Here is a 9,183-nt window from a genome sequence, read left to right as displayed (position 1 = left end):
GATGCTGCTGGGACAGTCCAGCCAGCCAGCAGAGCTGCTTCAGAGAACCTGGTTAAGGCAAAGTACCTGTTACCACTATTCACTACGTGCTTCTGCAGCTACTTCTATCCAGAGTCTGTGGTACAGTGCTCCACTAAATTATCAGTGTCCATTAGTAAAGATCATGAATGCCATCTTACAGATAGAGAAATCAACAGCAGAGTCAGCCACAGTAACCTTTCGTCCTTCTGATCTAATCACCAGCTTTTCCCAGAATTGTTCTGAATCTGAAAAATTCAAGCATGGCTGTTCAGGATACAAATAGCAGCTCTGGAGTGAAGACAGTCCCTTTATTGTGAAACAATTTCCTCTTGTTTCAAAAAAATAATCTCCATTCGCTACTAAAACAATTTATCTCAACTCAGAGGGCTCTGTGCATAAACCCCAACTGTATGGCTAAACAACACACTACAAAATAACAAGGCAATTAATATTTATAGAGCCTGAAACTTTTAAAATAAAGACCACGTGCTTTATATAGTATTTTACATTTTCAAAGCAAACAAAATTAAAATGAAAGACATTTCAAAGAACACCTATGAGCTGGCTGAGCTTAACTCCATCTTACATACTGGAAACTGGAGAAAGGAGGAATGAAACTTTCCCCCAAAGCTTTACACAGCTGGGGCTGGAACACAGAGTATAGCCAAGCTTCAGACCAGGCTGCCCTTACAACACAGGAACTGGGAAGGACATTTCAGGCACACACACGTGCAGGCAGCACATACACAGTCTGCAGGGCCTGACAACACCTGCTGAGACCATCAGTAAATGCTGTGCAGGGGAAGCAAAGACATATGCATGGAAAAAACTGTGGTTTCTGTAGTCTAAAGGTCCTTCAGAAGATCTGGTGTTCTGTTTCTGGGAAGGTAAAAAACATCTGCTCATTAAATGATGAAGCTGCTTATTGAACATGTATAAATTATAGATGTTCCTTTTCTGGGTTAAGTATAGGGAGCCCATCCACATTAGTCAGAATCAGTGGTTTTATCTCAAACTGGTGTTACAGGTGACACACCATGCTTATGAGCCTGTTGGTATCCCTACATACTAGCAGGTCCTAATGGAAACTGGACTGTGGTGGCTAATGCATCCATAGCTTATGGCCCTTGGTGTGGCCTCTAATGTGCCATGGCCCCCAGAGGCAAGAGCCCCTGCTTCTCATTACTTCCTTCCTCTCTCTCTCTCCCAGGGTGATGTCAGTGCCTGTGACACCCTGGAGGCAGGTACTTCCTACACCTCTGGATACCTGAGCAGACCATCCCACCAGGTGGAAGAATAGTAACCATCTATATCTACCACCCCAGAGTTAACGAACTCCATTCTCACCAAATCAATTTCCTCTTCCACCAGTTTACTGTGGTCTCTGATGGCACTACTGACCACGCATTCTCTCCAGTCCAAGGAAGGACTGATTTGTGTGGCTCTAAATATGAACACCACACCAACCAACCCACTTTGTCAAATCAAAATAATTTAAGTCCAATCAACTATGGGGATAGTATGAGCCAGACAGCACCCGTCAGTAATTGCTGAGCTAGGCCCAACTACTCACCTATGGGCACAGGCTCTGGGTGACAACTATTTACAGATTGCATTGCTATTCTCAAGATGCTACCTATCTTCAAAACCAATGCCAAGACCCCAGATAAGAACACAGCCATAGCATCCATTTCATGCTGCTCAAAGCCACAGGCTCAAGAAGCCTCTGGTTCCAATATCCATCCCTGGGAAAGCCAAGGCACTGTTTGTCTAACAGAACGGAGGTAATGGTTTAAGCAGATTTTCCACATTTTGGTAGAAGGAAATTATTTGAAATGGCTGAGTGCTGCTTTAAATTTAATAGCAAAGTGTTAGGAAGATCAAAGCAACCTAATTTTATGTTCTCAACTTCCATGTAACACACACGATAGGTGTGAACGACTACAGCACAGTTCACACATTCATACACACCAAGCTGCCTGCCTCAGTGGGAAAGCTGTGGGAAAGCAGAACTGTTCAGCTTGATACCTAGTTGTGTAGTCCAGGTTACAAAGACCAAGCTGCCAGAGATGCCAGCCTTGGCCACAGGTCTCAATTCACTCACCAATGAGACCAGTTTTCCAGCTGGAAAATGAAGAAACACTCTTGTTTCTTCCCCATTCCCTCTCCCAGAGTCCACTGGAGGTAGACAGAGGTGTGAAGGAGAGAGCCTGTAGCTCTGTACATCAGGAGGTTGCACCAATTATATGGATCCTCATGGTCAAATACAGCAGCAGCAGGACATGGGAGAAGTCCAACCAAATGTCTAACAGCTAGGCTTAAATAGGACAACTAATAGCAAACAACCTTCTTCTTCAGAGAGTTTCTGCAGTGAGTCAAAATCAACCATTTCTTCATAGGACTGGCACTGCTTTTTCATGTATTTCTCCTGTGTTCTTTCAAATATAAAAAAAAATCCATGCCATTCTAAAATATGAAACTTCTGGTCTGATATCAGGAGCTGTCTAACACAGGAGACAGGCAACAACATAACAAGCTTTTAATTTGTAGATCACCAGCTCTGTTTCATGTATTAAATATCATTAAATATATGAAGGCTCAGGAAGCTCAAGTCCTATGAAATGGATCCTCTGATGGTTAAGCTTATTTTCAGCCTACTTCCCAAAACACAAAAGGCTTTCAGAAAACCAAGGAATGCAAACTCAGTACTACAGACTTCTGACAAAACTGTCAACAAAAACTGAACTCTGTTGCCAAGAGTGGAACATAGAAATAAAGGTGTCCCCTTCTAATTGTCATATTCCTGAAGGATATGTGTGGGAGCATGGAAAGTGCATGCTGGTTTTGAAGTCCCTAGTCTCTTCCCAGGAGCTCCATATTTATAAAGACAGTAATGAAAAATGAATTTCCCCTTAAGAATACTGTTGTTAATTAGCCTAGAGTTTCCTTCTCCCATGTAACAAGATACAAATACATACTCTTCTCCTTAGCACTCATTCACGTGCTCAAGAATCAGGGAACCACTGTTATATTACTGTGTCAGTACATATACACATATGCATTTCAGAGATTTGCCTAGAGAAGATACAGATCGCTCTGTGTGAGCTGAAAACATTGCTGCTGGCTCTTCTGCAAGGACTATCTGTGTCTGCAGCAGCTACAGCCACCAGGAGAAACAAAGGGCTCCCTCACTGTCTGCAGTGGTGTCCTCATGCCAACGCTCCATCCACACTCAGGGCTGCTCTTGTCTTCAACAGTACATTAGTCCATTGTTTTGCTTTAACACACTGGAGTGGCCATCCTCTAGCATATTATTCTTTCTGCTTTTTGGCAGAGAGAAAGGAAAACACAACAAAACGCCCAAGATCACTCTTGACATTTGAAAGAGAAAGGACAGCGTAACACAAACCCAAGCACAACTGTGATAGGGGATGAGCTGTTACTGCCATAATGCCAGGAAAGATTTGGCTTATGGACATCCTACCACAGGCAGCAAGATACTTAGTCTTTCAAGAAGGAAGGTGGAGTGGTTCTGCCAGACAGCTGTGCCAGCTCAGCAGAGAGCTCTTTTATGTCATTAAACTTTAAAGAAACAAAATGTCACATTTAGAAGAAAAATAACAAGCAAACTAGAATCAAAGTACTCTGGATAATGTATGAAATGTAGTGAGAATTATTTTTAATGATTCCTTATAAGCCATGGTCCATCTAAAATATAACCTCTGTTTATGTCAAATAGAACGTTCATAATCAAGCTGCATTAAAAACAGAACAACATGGGAAAAAACCCAAACCAAACTACAGAAAAAAATCCTCAGAAAACAAGTAAAAACCCCCACGATTTCCTTCTCAGGTATAAATAACACCTTTAGAGTTATTTTTAGTTAATCATTAGCCCCTAACCTTTGACCTGACGTTTTGAGCACTTATCATGTCACCAGACAGAAAAAAGCTATAATTAAAACTTTCAGCCAATGAAACAAGTAAGTAGGGCAACAGTGGTACATGTGACAGCACTGTGCAGCCAGATGCCACAATCCATTATCTATGCAACACTTCTTCATCTTCCTGCAGTTTTTTCTCTGAATAAAACACATGATTGGATGAGTTTAAAATTAAGATTACTGCAAAATGGAGGGAACATTTTAATTATGCTTTTACAAACAGAAATGAGGAAAAGCAATCTGAGAGATGAGAGGTGGATGAGTCCTCTTCACCCAAAGGTGGAGAACAACCAGATCCTAGTATAGAGAACTAAATCACAGTGATAAAATACTAAGCCAAATTACCTTGAAAAGAGGTGTTTAACACCAGGACACAGAAACAGTCTGAGTGGCAAGTTTACCACTCATGGAAACATCACATGTTATGTTCAGGCATCAGTCAGGATCACATTCAGCTTTTGCCATTTTTGAACAGTGCAGAAGAATAAAGGAATGACAAAAACACATTAAAACTTCCATTTTAAGATGACAGGGCCAGACATTTCACAAGCTGAAAAGTGAAATGATAGGCTGAGGTTGCTTGCAATAGCAGGAGACTGGATTCAGAAATCTTCCATATCCATTCTCTCAGGCCTATACTTAGGAGTCATGTGAGAGTAACAGCCTTTTCTTGACAAATAAAAGAATGACAACACACTACGGAATAAATAACTGATCATTTACAATAGTGTTATCTATCAAAAAATAATGCAGATATCTAATTTTGAAAGGTAATATTCAGATGCTCCATCCAAGCCATACACAGCTCCACTCCTTATGACAAGTAATGACCAGAGAATGAGTAGCAAATATCACCAATTTTTCATATCATAATTCCACTAAAGTACAGAAACATATTTTTGCATTAAGCTGGTAATTTTTAAAGACAGTTTTGATTTACCTACAAAATTCTGTCAACAGGCAATATGTTTATGAGGAAATTCACTGTCAGAATGCCAAAAGAGAATAGATGTAGATTTAGCTAACTCCTGGAAGCTTGAGATTACAGCCCACATACCAGCAGGGGGGTTTTATGCTTTGAAAAACCATCACAAAATTTAACACTGAAGATACCTTCTGTACAAAGGAGGTTCAGCACTGGGGAAAGAAGTGCTGCAAACTGCCTTGAAATACCTTACATGCAGAAAAGAATTTTGCAGATTATGAATGAAATGACAAAACACAAGGAACCAAAAAGTGTTTTTTAATATTTCCTTCTTTCAAGAGGTGAAAAGACCCCTTTGTTGGTGCATATATCTTAATGCAATGCTTTTAACAGCACTGACCTCTACCAACTTCAGATTCTGTATTTCATAGAAATCAAGGGAGATGCTTTTTGAAGAGCTCAAGAATGAAGGAATCACTACTCCCATGAGGTCACAGCAGTCAGATATATTGGAAGCAAGGGCAAGACTCTCACTGGGCACCTTCAGTGTGTACAATAACAACACTGACTAATCATTGATAGCTCTCATTATCCACAGCAACTTTTAACTACTTCAGTTGACCAATGGAAAAATTGAGGCATGAAAGAAAAAAAGTGCAAGAAATGAAACATTAAAGTTACTAACATTAAAGGCAGAGTTGTCAATTTTCAAACAATTTTCATTCAAGATCACTGCACCCACTTAAGCTGGTTCCCACAAAAATCAAAACAGCTTACTCATCAAAGCTATTACTTCCACAGTAAACTGTCCAAACAGATCAGGATAACCAAGACATAAAGACTGAAAAATCCCTACAGATATCTTTGTTTACCTTCGTCCTCTGTACCAACAGAAAATCCCTCTCTGAAGCAGGAACACTAGAACAGTTAAAAAACTCTCATCAATAAGCATTCCAGAGGGGATTAAAGAAGCACAGAGCTATTCAATTTAATCATCAAAGCACAACATTGTTTTTGTGCTTTCTTTGCTTCCTATAACTGATGCATTGGATGTATCACTTGATCCTGCCTTTCAGACTCATGACTCCACAGCAAATAATGTCAAATAAATGTCTATAAGCACACAAACATCAGTCTGGGAAGACAAACAAAACTCCACAGCAAATAATGTCAAATAAATGTATATAAGCACACAAACATCAGTCTAGGAAGACAAACAAAAGGAGTACAGAATTATTGACAACAAAAGGAATATGGGAATTATTGTCATCTACTTCAATATTCCTATCAGCCTATTCCCAAGCCACCAGCTTCTCTCCCTGGCAAAAGTGTATCATTAACAGTTGTCTTTAAAAGATTATGATATGGACTTTGAAACACTTGCCTGTGATAAACTATTTCAAAGTTGAGTTGTTTCAATGTCATAAAACACAACTGAGATTGGCAGAAAAGACCAGAGTGCAATATCCTTAATATATAATGAAAAGACCAAATAACAGGGCAATTTGACGAGAAGAACATTAGTACTTACTTTGCCTTTGATCCCAAATAATCTGTGTTTGTCAGCCTTGAGGACACTGCCAAGAAGCTGATGTTTTATAGGGAAGCTTCTTGTCAGGATGGTTTGAAGGCCACCACCTTCAGGACACCTTCTGCCCTCATTGCTTCAGTGCTAAAAGGTTAAATTAAATCTACCTTTTTCTTTTCTCCTTTTTTTTTTTTTTTGGTAGAGTTGCTCGTGATTTATTCTTTTCTTTTGGAATAACAGGTTTAGGTTATGGCTAAGGGCACCAAACCCGTTGCATATGACAGTTTCATTTTTTTCATTTAACTCAAACCAGCACAAACTGCTGCTAAAGGCCTGATTCTGTGATCTTCAAACATGGAAATCTCCTACTGCTTCAATAAACAGCTTTTATTTAATCTCGCGGTGACAGTCTGCTCTTCTTTAGCTTCAATAAACAGCTTTTATTTAATCTAGCGGTGACAGTCTGCTCTTCGTCTCACTGTTGTTCTTCTACTGCACTTCTGTGGTAACAAGGTAGACTTGTGAGCCTAGAATTGCTTTACATTTTCAAAACAGTGAATTCTGAATGATCAAAGTACCTGACAAACTCCCAGGGAAGGAACCTGTGACTCAGGGAACATCTGGGATAGATCCTGTTCTCAGCATAGACACATAAGTACTGCTAACATCGGTGTGCGTCATGCCCATCAAAGACAAAAATGGAACTTGGTGCAAAGCCATCCAACAGCTGAACTGTGGCAGCAGGAAAACCAACCCAAGAAAATAACTTAAAAACTAATGACATTGCTGAAAGGTCAGATGGGATTCATTCTGAAATGCTGGTGAGTTTGAAATCTTGATGTACTTCAGCCACTCTGAGAGCCATGGGATTAACGAGGGACCAACAAGAACCTAGTTTAAGCTATGTTTCATGTTTTACACCCTACACCACAGAGTGGATTCCCAAACCCTGCAAGGATGCATGTACATAGATGCAGCTGACATGATTTAGTGTCTCCAGGAATACAAGCAGAACTCTGACCTAAGTAAACATCCTATTTTTTGCTATCTCTCAGCATCCCCATTGCACATTTGTGACAGCATATGACCAAAATAACCCGCAGTATCTAGTCAGAACATTCACACGTCTTTGTGTCTGGGAGCATGACTAAACAAATCTGTTTAATAAAGATTATTTTCCCCTCATGAGACACCCATAACAAAGCCAAAATAAATGAAGTTACACAATGCACTGAAAATAAAAACAGTGTGGAAGTGCTAAATATCACTGCAACTGCCTTATGGATGTTCCCAAATAACTTAGAAGTACTGTTACAAGAGTCACAGAATCCCAGAATAGAAAAATACATCTAATACTCCACCCGTTCCAAACAGCTCATGCAGTCTTGGAATAGTTACACACAGAAGAGATTCTGAACTCCTTTGTTGTGAAACCCATCAAATTTAATCAGGTATCAATATAAAGACAAGAGTTCTCTGCAGTATCAAATGTTTTGCGAGCTTCACAGAGAGCAGATTGATTAACTCATTAAGAAATTAAGGAAGCACCTTCCCAGCGGCTTATAGCCAGCCCCAGCAGACTAAAGAGAGCACTGTCTCCAAGGGACTGGCATCTTCCAAGGCAGGAAAGAGGATGCAAGGAAAATAATAAAGCACCAGAAAGATAAACCCATGGTATAAGATGAAATAATATGATTTTTCACAACTCATCTGAAGGCTCACTAAATAGGTCTGACTTCAATAAATGTTGAAATAAATAGTGTTTCCTAAAAATATCAGTGACTGTAAACTTAAAACCAAAATATAACCATACTGTTTTTCTTAGGACACATTTTTTTCCCCAGCACAAAATGTCCTTTGGAAGAGATAACAGGGATTTTTTTGCTGACTCACCAGCCTGTGCACTCCCCAAGACCTGCCCTCCCAGTTCCCTGGCCAGGGTAGGTCCTAGGTTCACTCTTTGACCAGTTGTACTCCACTTGTCTGCATGATGCTCCCAATGTTACAGCTACTTGCTTTCCTAAAAGATCAAAATTGCTTCTACATTTATCCTAAAATAAAAGGCAGCTGTAAAACCCACCAGTGCTGGGAGGTTTAACACGAGTCAATGCAATATATTTAGCTTCACCTTTGCCTAAGGGTGGTGTTGTGTGGCAGCAAACAAGGCTGTGCATGCTCAGCCTCACTCCTTCAGTGCAAAGGCCTTTGAAATTCAGCCCAGGGCATGCAGCATCTGTTAGAAGCCATTATAACACCTGGCAACCCTACAAACCCAGGATTTGTTTTTCAAACAGAAGTAATTTAACTGTTCGATAAATAAATAAATAAACAAGAATTCATTCAGCAGTTTTCTAATGCTCTTGGACTGATCAAGAGCAGTTGCAGCCAACTCCAGGCTGCCTTCCCAGCACCTCTCACATTGAGGGCAGGAGGCAACATCTTGCCCTTCATCAACCTCAACCTTCTGAACATACTATTTTAATCACAAAGCTCTTTGCAGCCCTAAATTATCTCGTTTCTGGATTTGGCCTCCTTAATATGGGAAAGCCTCCCTGCTTTGTTCTGTTACTTTCCAACTGCTTCCTTGAGCCCACACAACACAAGCACACCTTCCCATTCTCTACACAGCTGCTGAGCCCCTCTCACCTTCCTCTGGAGAAATCTCCCCTGCAAACAGGCAGCCCCAATAAGGGCAACCCCAGTGCTTTACCTTCACCCATAGTGCAAGAAACCCTTTCCCTTCATTTTCAAAGCTTCCTTCTTGC

The 9,183-nt window shown here is 40.3% G+C and overlaps 1 protein-coding gene across 1 annotated transcript in view; it reads right to left on the bottom strand.

Annotated features, from left to right (window-relative positions):
* MYO5A (myosin VA (heavy chain 12, myoxin)) overlaps positions 1-9,183 on the bottom strand; it is a gene marked incomplete at its 5' end in the record, with an annotated part of 78,717 nt that overhangs the window by 55,043 nt on the left and 14,491 nt on the right. The window lies entirely within an intron of this gene.

This window comes from Acanthisitta chloris, unplaced genomic scaffold (genome assembly GCF_000695815.1).
Source record: "Acanthisitta chloris isolate BGI_N310 unplaced genomic scaffold, ASM69581v1 scaffold18153, whole genome shotgun sequence".
Taxonomy (NCBI): Eukaryota; Metazoa; Chordata; class Aves; order Passeriformes; family Acanthisittidae; genus Acanthisitta; species Acanthisitta chloris.
Note: the sequence above shows the minus strand (reverse complement) of the source record. Positions and strands in the feature narration are given on the sequence as shown.